Here is a 9,922-nt window from a genome sequence, read left to right as displayed (position 1 = left end):
GGGAGGAAGAAATTGGACACAGAGACAGACATGCAAAAAGGAGACCATCAAGTTTACATGAACGCAGAGATTGAGACTGATGCAGCTATAAGTCAAAGGAAACCAACAGCCACCCACAACTCACTAGAAAGAAGCTGGGAGGTGCTCAGAACAGGCCCCCCCATAGCTCTCAGGAGACCCCCAACATGATAACTCCCTGTCCTTGCATTGCTCCAGAACTGTGAGACAATCCAATGCTACTGTCTGGGCCCCTCCTTTGACATGTGTTATGAGAAGGGACCTAGGAAATGAATATGCATACAGCACTGGGCGTGGCTTGTGCTCTCAATCTTAACCATCTGCTAGGAGCATGATGATAATTCCCTGTGGTCTGCATGTGCACTTCTTTAGTGATTAATGATTTTGAAGGCTGTTTCATGTAGTCATTTGTTATGTATTTATCTTCTTTGGTAGAGTTATCTGTTCAAAATCCTCCTTTTGCCCATTGGGTTGTTTCACTGAGTTCTGAGGGGATTTACTTTTTATTATTTATTCTGGGCATTAATAATATCCTTACTTGATATATAATTTGAAAGTATTTTCCATGGTCTATAGTTTTACATTCTCTCCTCTTTATATTATCTTTTGAAAAGTGCAAGTTTGTTTGTGTTTGTTTTTGGTGACGTGTGGTTATGCATCCCTTCTTTTATCGTTCATACTTTTGAGTTTAAGGAATCTTCAGCCCAAAGATGTAAAGATTTTCCCCTATGGCTCTTTTCAAACTGCTTTACTGTTAGGTTTGCGGTTTATTTGGAGTTAAGATTTATATATGTTGTGACATTCCACTTTTCACATAACTCTCCAAATATTGTGACACATGTACTGAACAGACCGTCCTGCCTCTACTTAATGGCCTTTGAACTCTGATTAGAAATGAGCAGTCTTGAACTCTGGTGTCCAGCTGAGGGGCTATTGATAGTTGATGGCTCCTGGGGAGGGAGAGACAGTCTTCTTTAAGGGCTGTGTCTGACAGGTTAACCATGGACAGTGGGCAGCTGCATGCTTGAGTATGCGTAGAAAATATAAGTTGGACTCGGTGGGCTTAAAAAAAAAACCAACATGAAGTTGTGTGTGAGGTTCTAGAAAGAGAAGCAAGGAGTGAATAAGACCAAACTACATTATGTGCATGTATGGGATTCTCAGAATTAATAAGGTATCATATTAAAAATGAGCCATTGAAAGCTGGGCAGTGATGGCACATGCTTTAATCCCAGCACAGGGGCGGCAGAGGCAGACAGATCTCTGTGAGTTCAAGGCTAGCCTAGTTTACAGAGCAAGTTCCAGGACAGCCAGGGCTAGACAGAGAAACCCTGCCTCAAAAAAAAAAAAACAAACAAACAAACAAGAGAGAGAGAGAGAGAGAGACAGAGACAGAGACAGAGACAGAGACAGAAACAGAGACAGAGAGACAGAGAGATGTTTATGTATTTGTATTTCTGGGTTGTACCCTCTACACCCATCTCTTTGTTTAGTAATACCGGGTCATGCTAATCCTCCAGCTTTGTTCCTCTTTGAAGTGTTTGGCTGTTCTAGGTTGTTTGTGTTCTTTGATTTTTAGAAACAGTTTGTTAGTTTCTACCCAAAGCTTGTTGGGATTTTTGATTGAGATTTTATTGGGTTATAGATCAATTGAGATAAAAGGGTGTCTTAATAGTATTAAATCTTCTGCTCCAAAGAGTAAGGGCTATCTGTCCATTTATTTAGATTTATTTAATTCTTCTATGCACTGTTTTACGGGTTGTTTTCTATGTTTTTGTTTGTTTTGTTTGTTGTTTTCATTTGAGAAGGCTCTCATTATATACCCATGGCTGCCTCCATCCTTTGGTCTGTGTTCTTCAGCCTCTCAGATGCAGGATGTCAAGGCATTTCTTGGCTTGTTTGGTATTTTTAGGTCTAGCCTTTTTACATCTTTTGTCAGAACTATTTCTAGATCCCTCCCCCCACTGTTGTGAATAGCTTTGGTTTTCAAATTTTTATTTTTCGATTATTCATCTCCAGTATATAGAAACACAATTGATTTTTGTATATTAATCTTATATGCAATCTTGCTAAATTTACTAATTTTTTTCCTTTATGGCATTTTTGTAGACTTCACTGAATTCTCTGCTTGATCACATTGGCTGGAAACTTTAGTACAGAGTCTTCCACTAGCAGCCTTCAGGTGAAGATGTTGAACTCTCAGCAACTCCTGCACCATGCTTGCCTGGATGCTGCCATGCTCCCGCCTTGATCGTAATGGACTGAACCTCTGAACCCTGTCGTCACAAGATAGTGGAACACTTCTTGTCAATTGTCAGAATAAGAGTCGTTCACAGTCTTTTGAAAGTCTTCTTGATGAACCAGCATATGGCTTAATAAAAAAAATTTAAGAGGATCCTTATACAGCAACCATGGTGGGATTTTTCCAGTTACAAACTACATTTTTGATAGTTTGCAAGGCAGCGATCCATCTACACATCAATGACCACCTTCAGAAATGGCAGATTTTCTTAGTGATGGTATTCCAGGTCTAAAGATAAATCAGCAAGAAGAACCAGGATTTGAAGTCATCACTAGACTTGATTTGGGAGAGTGACCTGTTGTTCAAAGGTGGGAACCAGTATTCCTAAACATAGAGAGCGTGAAGCAGATGATATTCAGAGGGGGTCTTAGCCATTCATTACGAAAGCAAGCATGGAAATTTCTCCTGGGTTATTTTCCTTGGGATAGTACCAAAGAGGAAAGAACTCAATTATAAAAACAAAAAAAGTGATGAGTACCTCAGGGTGAAACTGCAGTGGAAGTCTGTGAGCGAGGCACAGGAGAAGAGACACTCACACTTGAGAGACTATAGAAGCCTGCTCAAGAAAGATGTCAACAGAACAGATCGAACAAACACGTTTATGAAGGCCAAGATAACTCGGGGCTGATTCTGCTTCACAATATTTTGATGGCCTACTGCATGTATGACTTTGATTTAGGATACATGCAAGGAATGGGCGACTTACCCCCCCTCCCCTTTGTATGTGGTGGAGAATGAAGTGGATTACCTTTTGGTGCTTTGCCTACAGATGGCACAATGCAAGGAGTTGCCAGATGCATCAAAAATTTTGAAGAACCAATGCAAGGTATGAAGACCCAGTTATTCCAGTTGAGCACCTTACTCAGATTATTGGACGGTGGATCTTTTTTTTTTTAAACTATTTAGAATCCCAGGACTCTGGGTATCTATATTTTTGCTTCAGATGGTTTTTTTTTAATCAGATTTAAAAGGGACTTTACTTTTCTAGATATACTTCGATTATAGGAGGTAATGTGGACTGAACTGCCCTGTAAGAATTTTCATCTTCTTCTGTGTTGTACTATCCTGGAAGCAGAAAAGCAACAGATAATGGAAAAGCACTATGGCTTCAATGAAATCCTTAAGCACATCAATGAATTGCCCATGAAGATTGATGTGGAAGATACACTGTGCAAAGCAGAAGCAATTTCCCTACAGATGGCACAATGCAAGGAACTGCCACAAGCAGTGAGATTCTGGGACCTCAGGACAGTGAAGTTACAACGACAGAGTCTGACACTGATGAAAGTGTTTCTGTGTGTTGACTTGTGAGTTCTGTTCAAGTGAGTCTCTGTTAGTAAAAGCGATTATTTTCTAGAAGGGCTAAGCACAACTCTGAACTGGGCCTGACTCTTGTGCTTGAACTTTAGATCTTTAAAGAAAAAAAAATGCATTCTGTCCCTTGGGCTCTTTATTTCCATAGATAGCTGTGGCCATCTGGCTTCGATCATTATTATCAGTTTTGCCTGTGGGTCCTCATGACCTACATTCCTTTACTCTGTCCCGCACGATTTTCTCAGCACTGTCCCATTTCTCAGATATGTTTTATGGGCTATTCCTCTGGGAAGACTAGCCAGAGAAAGAACTGAGTAAGATGCTCAGGTGCGCAATTACTCTTGGGCCTGTGCAGTGACCTCTGTGGGTCTATAAATGCTAATTTGAGAAACAACACTTTTAAGTTGTTTTTCCTTTGTCATATCCGATACGTGTCCACTCTTGAAGTCCCAAACCTTTCTAAGCATCAGTAGCCAGCGGGTATAAATAAGGTATTTTAAACATTCGTCCTGGATCATGTAGACAGCACCCACTCTAGGATACTTAGAGGGCTAGAAGCCTCTTGTAGTATTCAAGAGCTTTCTAGCTAGTGCTTTTCACGTGCTTCATGGTTTTCGGTTTTGTTTTTTTTTCTGATTCTTGTTTTTTGCTTTACCTCTCGTCTTCCTCTTTTGCCCAATCCCCCAACCATGGGCATTCTGCCCTTTTTCTAACATGGTGACCATAGGATGCATTCATTCAGGTGATGAATGCAGGTAACACTTTGAGTCTATTATGCCAAAGGCTTTAATACTCCCATATAATTCACAATGACTCTACGGAGTGGCTGGAGACAGAACACAGAGCCAGGTGTCTATTGAGTTGCTATTTTTCCCTTGTGTCCCTCTCAGTGTGTGACATTAAGACACAATCAGTATTCACAACCAGATGCCAGTTCCTTTTAGGCCTAGGATATTAACAATCCTCCATATGATGAGAAAGTTGACTTACAGCTACAGCATAAAAATTATATGTGTGCTTTTCTGTGTCTCTCTGCAACTGTGACCATTCCAGGTTTTGAATGAATCACAGATTTTTATTAAAATATGGGTTGGTTATCTCTTAAACGAATATTAGATTTGATTATATCAAGCAGAGGCTGAACACAATGTGACTAAAACCAAAGAAGCTTCAGAGAAAAACATTGTATATTTTCTTTTTTGTCTAGATAACAAGTTCATATCTTTTATTATGCCCAGTATTTCCAATCTTCTGCTGTTTATATCTATTTTCTCAACTTTTATCTTCTTCATAAAAAGGGTTCTAAAATATGACACATTTCTTGAATTGATGAGATGGTTATTTAATATACTGAAAGTAGGCAAAAAAAATACATTTAACCACCTACTTAATTTAAACTTTCATTATTCCACTATAATGTTTATAAAGCCAGTAGTAATCTGTGGGAAGATAGTAGAATCTAGTCATTTGTTGCAGAAGGAAATGAATAAACAAGAGACATGAAAAAAATTTAATAAAATATTTGTTAATCATAGAGATGATAAAATAACTATTAAGGTTATTGATAGTATAAAAATACTCCAAAAAATCTCATAAGGCATTTTATAGAGGTGATTATACCTAAATTCATGCATTTTACTCAATACAGACTAAAAAGATATTTTATTGTTATTTCATTCTAGGTATATATGTGTGGATGTGTGTGTGTGTGTGTGTGTGTGTGTATGGTATGTGTATTGACATGTTTTGGCACATACATATACATGTGTGTGGAGGCCTGAAGCTCACTGATCTCAGCTTGGCATTTCTGTTCAGTCAGCTTCCAATGGAGAAGCCCCAGCTCTGCCTCTAGAGAGCTGGAATTACACATGGCCTCCACCCTCACCTGGCCTTCAAGTGGGAATTGGAACTCTGATTCTCATGCTTGCATGACAAGTGTTTTACCCACTGAGCCATTTCTTAGTGGGTAAAGCCTGGATCTCTCCCTCCCCCTCCCCTCCCCCTCCCCTCCCCCTCCCCTCCCCCTCCCCTCCCCCTCCCCTCCCCCTCCCCCTCCCCTTACTCCCTCAAAGTCTTTTATTATTATTATTATTATTATTATTATTATTATTATTATTTTATTATTATTAATGCATGTGATCTGTCATTGAGGTCACTGTGTACAGACATGAGAAGAGTCTTTCATTTCTTCTTCTCTTCCTTCATGGGCTGAGTCAATGATCTTCTCTCTCTTGACCAGGAAGCATTCTTCATGTGTTTGCATGCTTTCTTAGTTTTAGACTAAGGCTCTTCTGTTTAGTCAGCTTGCATGGTCAACCAAGAGCTTCCTGCAATGCCTGCCTTCTCTTGTATTTATGAGAATCCACTTGTTTTGAGCACAATCTGCTTCCCCTTCAGATACAGGTCATGTATGAGGTGATCAATCTCTTAGATTCACCATGTCTCTTCATACACAGGATCTATTTGTACCCTTCTCATCTGAGTCACCTTAGCAGGCGTTGGAGCATCGGCCGTGCGTTATGTCCTTCTTATATGCTTTCAATTCTATGGACCCAAGATGTTTTCTGGCATTGGGCCATGGAATAGACAGTCACCAGCCTATGATGGTCAACTGGTCTTTGATCAGTTTCTAGCTCTGCTGAGGAGAGTTGTCTTGGAAATTTCATTGGTGTCATTGGGGTCCAACCAGACCTTCTCACCATAGCAGATGCAATCCACTCCCCAAACCTGAGCATACTCATGGCCATGTCCACAGCGGCCAAAGGAAAGCAAAAGGATAGAAATTAACACATAGTAACTAAAAATCTTAAAAAGATGCATTTCCATCTGTCTCCCGTAGCCTTGGGAAGACAGAACAATAGAAAGTAAAGACAGGGGTTTCAAAACAACTTGTATTCAAGAGTTTAATATGTCATTCCTATCACCCCCCCCCCTGACACCCACCCATGTTTGCCTCTTCCAGTCCATCAGCCAGCAAAGAGGAACATCTTGGCTCGGGTACATTGCTCACTCTTGCCTTCAGCTTCTTGTGTGAAGCAGGACAGGTCCTCTGTCCTGGAGCAGGCACCAGGCCCTGAAGCAGAGCTGTTAAGGTCGTAGGGTAGTAGCATAGGAGCTCAGGGATGATGGTGTAGGTGGTAACTGTGTCCCAAGACAACCAATTCCACCCATTTGAACATAAAACACTATGTGGCAGTTCAGTCTTTCACATGCAGCTTGGAGTAGATTTCTGCCATGTGTGCTGGTTGAATGAGCAATGTCCTCTTTAGTCTCTGGATTGGAAAACTTGGTCCTCAGTTGGTGGTGCTGTTTGTGGGAGGTATAGGAAACATGGCTTTTCTACAGGAAGAATGTTACCGGAGGTGAAATTTGATATGAAAAACCTCCAGGTGCATCAAGTTTGTTCTCTTGGCTTCGCCCTTGTGTTTGAAGAGGTAAGCTCCCAGCTTCCAGCTCCTGCTGACATGCCTGTATACCATGAGGAGCACTTACCCTTCAAAGATAAACTCCTTCTAGAAGTTGCTGTGGTCACAGTATTTTATCACAGCAACAGAAAAGTAGCTCACATACCATGTAATATCCCTGTCTCCAAAACAATCCAAGCCTCCCTCTATACTGAAATAAACCTTGATAGATAAATGTAACTGCAGAGTGGAGGTCCTGTCTTCGTCTGATTTAAAGGGTGGAAATTGGGGTTATAGAATGAGAACTAGGCAGGACACTCCCACACCCCATTTCCTTAACATGTTGGCCAGAGACCAATTCCCTGCAAAGGCCTTTATTTCTTAGTTGGCTTTCATGGTCATCCTATGGTTAGGTCTACATCGACCAATGTGAATCCATTATTGTACCCCGAAGAGCTACTTAAGACAAATCCCACAGAGCAGCTCAAGAGAAGCACCTTCCTCATACACCAAGATAAGGAGAGAGAGAGAGAGAGAGAGAGAGAGAGAGAGAGAGAGAGAGAGAGAGACCCACCTTTAGGGATATCAGAATAACATGGTACTGAACACTGCAACCAGGCACATTCAGCTCCTGGTCCCACCTTTGCTCTTTATAGACTCAGTGACTCTGGAAAAATCCATATATGTTTATTCCTGCATACACACTCCCATCATGAAGTCAACTGGCTAAAAGAATAATAAAAGATGTGACTTTTCAACTAGTCAGCTATTGACAAACAATAGGGTTTCATTGTAGTATTTGCAGCTATTGACCTGGGATGCAATCAACTGGCAGACAAACCACAAATGTCAACACATTTTAGGATTAACCCAATAAATATTATCTAGCAATAAAATTTCTTCACATAACTCATTCTTGCAAACTGCAAAGGTTATATCGCCAGTTCTAAGATTAACAAGATCCTAAGTCTTGCCCTTATCAATGACACCTTATCAGGAATGTGAAGTGCCCAAGTTTGTGTCCTTGCTCTCCTGGTACACTGAGAGCATACCTTCAGGGAAGCTTATGGGATGGAAGGATTATGGATTACAGTTTCTTCCTAGGTGGTTGTGCAACCCAGTGGGCAGGAATAGATCAGGTTGCCTAGCCTTTTCTCAATGCAGAGTGATTTTGCACAGGAGGTCAGCAGCACAGAAGCAGCCCTGTGTAGTCTACAACACAAAAGAATCAACAAATTGGTCCAAGGTCCACTTAACCACTAACACCCTCCTAGTAGGTGCTGCATCCAGAGTTACTGCGCTAAGTGACAGAACTCCTCAGGCCAACTTACTTGTCAAGGGAGCCACTGTGAAACCACAAACACCTTTTCTTGCTTTTGCGTTGTGTTGGCCCGAATCTGTTGTAGCAGTGTAATGAATTCTAATGAAAGTCTTCCTACTTACTACATTTCACTTATGCCTAGTTTCTCCTTTCTATCTGTACTTTTTTATCCAGATTTATAAGAATGGTAGGGAATATTTATGAATCATCAACCTTTTGGCGAAGAGATGGGTTAGTAGAGATTGAGCACAGGGCCTTGCCCATGTCAAGCAAATATTTTATTACTGAGCTATAACCTCAGCCAGTATTAATATTTAAGTGAAGGCTTTGAAGGCCATTCAACCTTCTTTAGTAGTTAAACATTGCTGTTAGTGGGATAGCTCCTGTTGTGCCATGAGCCTGCAAGAAGGTCTAAAAGAAATCGGCAATTGAGAGATGAAAGACTATTGGAGTGCTTTCATTGAATTGGGGAGGTTATTCTGAGTCAGACATGTTATTTGGGTGTGGGGGGTTCAGAAGAATATTTTGGGAAACACTTGTTTCTGGTGTTGAAGAGGAGTTGAGAGTCATCACATGGACTGAGAGCCCCAGATAGCTGGCCTTCCAACTCTTATCACAGAGCTAGACCTGCTGGCTGGGCTGGCAAAGCAACTGGCAAAGCTACTCTGAACATGGTATAGGAACTGCTGCAGCTGGGTTTTACTACCAAGAGTATGGTGGCACTTGGTGCTATGATTAGGTTCCTCGGGGGTAACTGTCTCAAAAGAATGAGTGAATGTATTAAAAAACAAGTGGCCAGCCACCTTTCATGCCCATAGTTTGTTCCCAGTATCACCCCTGCCTAGGATTTTTTTCTTTCCTTTTCCTAAATTTACCAACACTCTCCAACCTCCGCTAAACAAGATATTTCTTTCTTCTCTTGTCATTGACTCAGTAATATACAGTTCACATTAGCCTAGCATTGCATTCTTCATTTGAAACTTTGATTTCCTTATTAGCTAGGTCCTTTACAATGCAAGAGCCTCTGAAAGTTACCATGGCCATTACTCCTGAGCCCTAAAACAGTGGCAAACTCCAAATAAACCAAATCATTACTTCTTTAGAAAGTGAAAGAGAGATAGCCGAATACTTGGCCAATTTTTTTTTGAGGCTATTATGTAACCTTTTATGGTCAATTACTAGGTCCAATAGTGAGTAGGGACCACCCAGCTTGTGTGGTAAGTGTTTTGCTTAAATAACAACAGTGGACTGTTTGTTTTCAATCTGGCCTTTGATTTGAACTGTGTCTTGGTGACGGGGGATTTTCAAAGCTTAAGAAAGCATCATGTCCGAAAAACAGTGGTTTTGGTTTAAGAGTCCGGTGAAATCATTCGGTTCTACTTTTTCAGCACACACTTGCTCTTCTTTCTCCCCCAGTTCACCTGCTTCTTTCTTAAGTATGCTGGTGTTGACCCCTGGCACCTTTGTACTAAATCACTGTCTTCCTACACAGGTCCTGGCCCAAAAATTTGAACTGTGGCTGTCGGTGCCTCTTCCTACGTCATGGGATGACATTACATCCTG

The 9,922-nt window shown here is 40.9% G+C and overlaps 1 pseudogene; it reads left to right on the top strand.

The window, feature by feature from the left end:
- The first annotated feature begins 2,291 nt into the window (after positions 1–2,291).
- On the top strand, positions 2,292–3,624 carry LOC147005907 (TBC1 domain family member 15 pseudogene; annotated as a pseudogene).
- Positions 3,625–9,922: the final 6,298 nt, after the last annotated feature.

This window comes from Mus caroli, unplaced genomic scaffold, assembly GCF_978045245.1.
Source record: "Mus caroli unplaced genomic scaffold, Mus_caroli_1 scaffold_2, whole genome shotgun sequence".
Taxonomy (NCBI): domain Eukaryota; kingdom Metazoa; phylum Chordata; class Mammalia; order Rodentia; family Muridae; genus Mus; species Mus caroli.
This window is presented reverse-complemented; position numbering and strand designations above follow the sequence as displayed.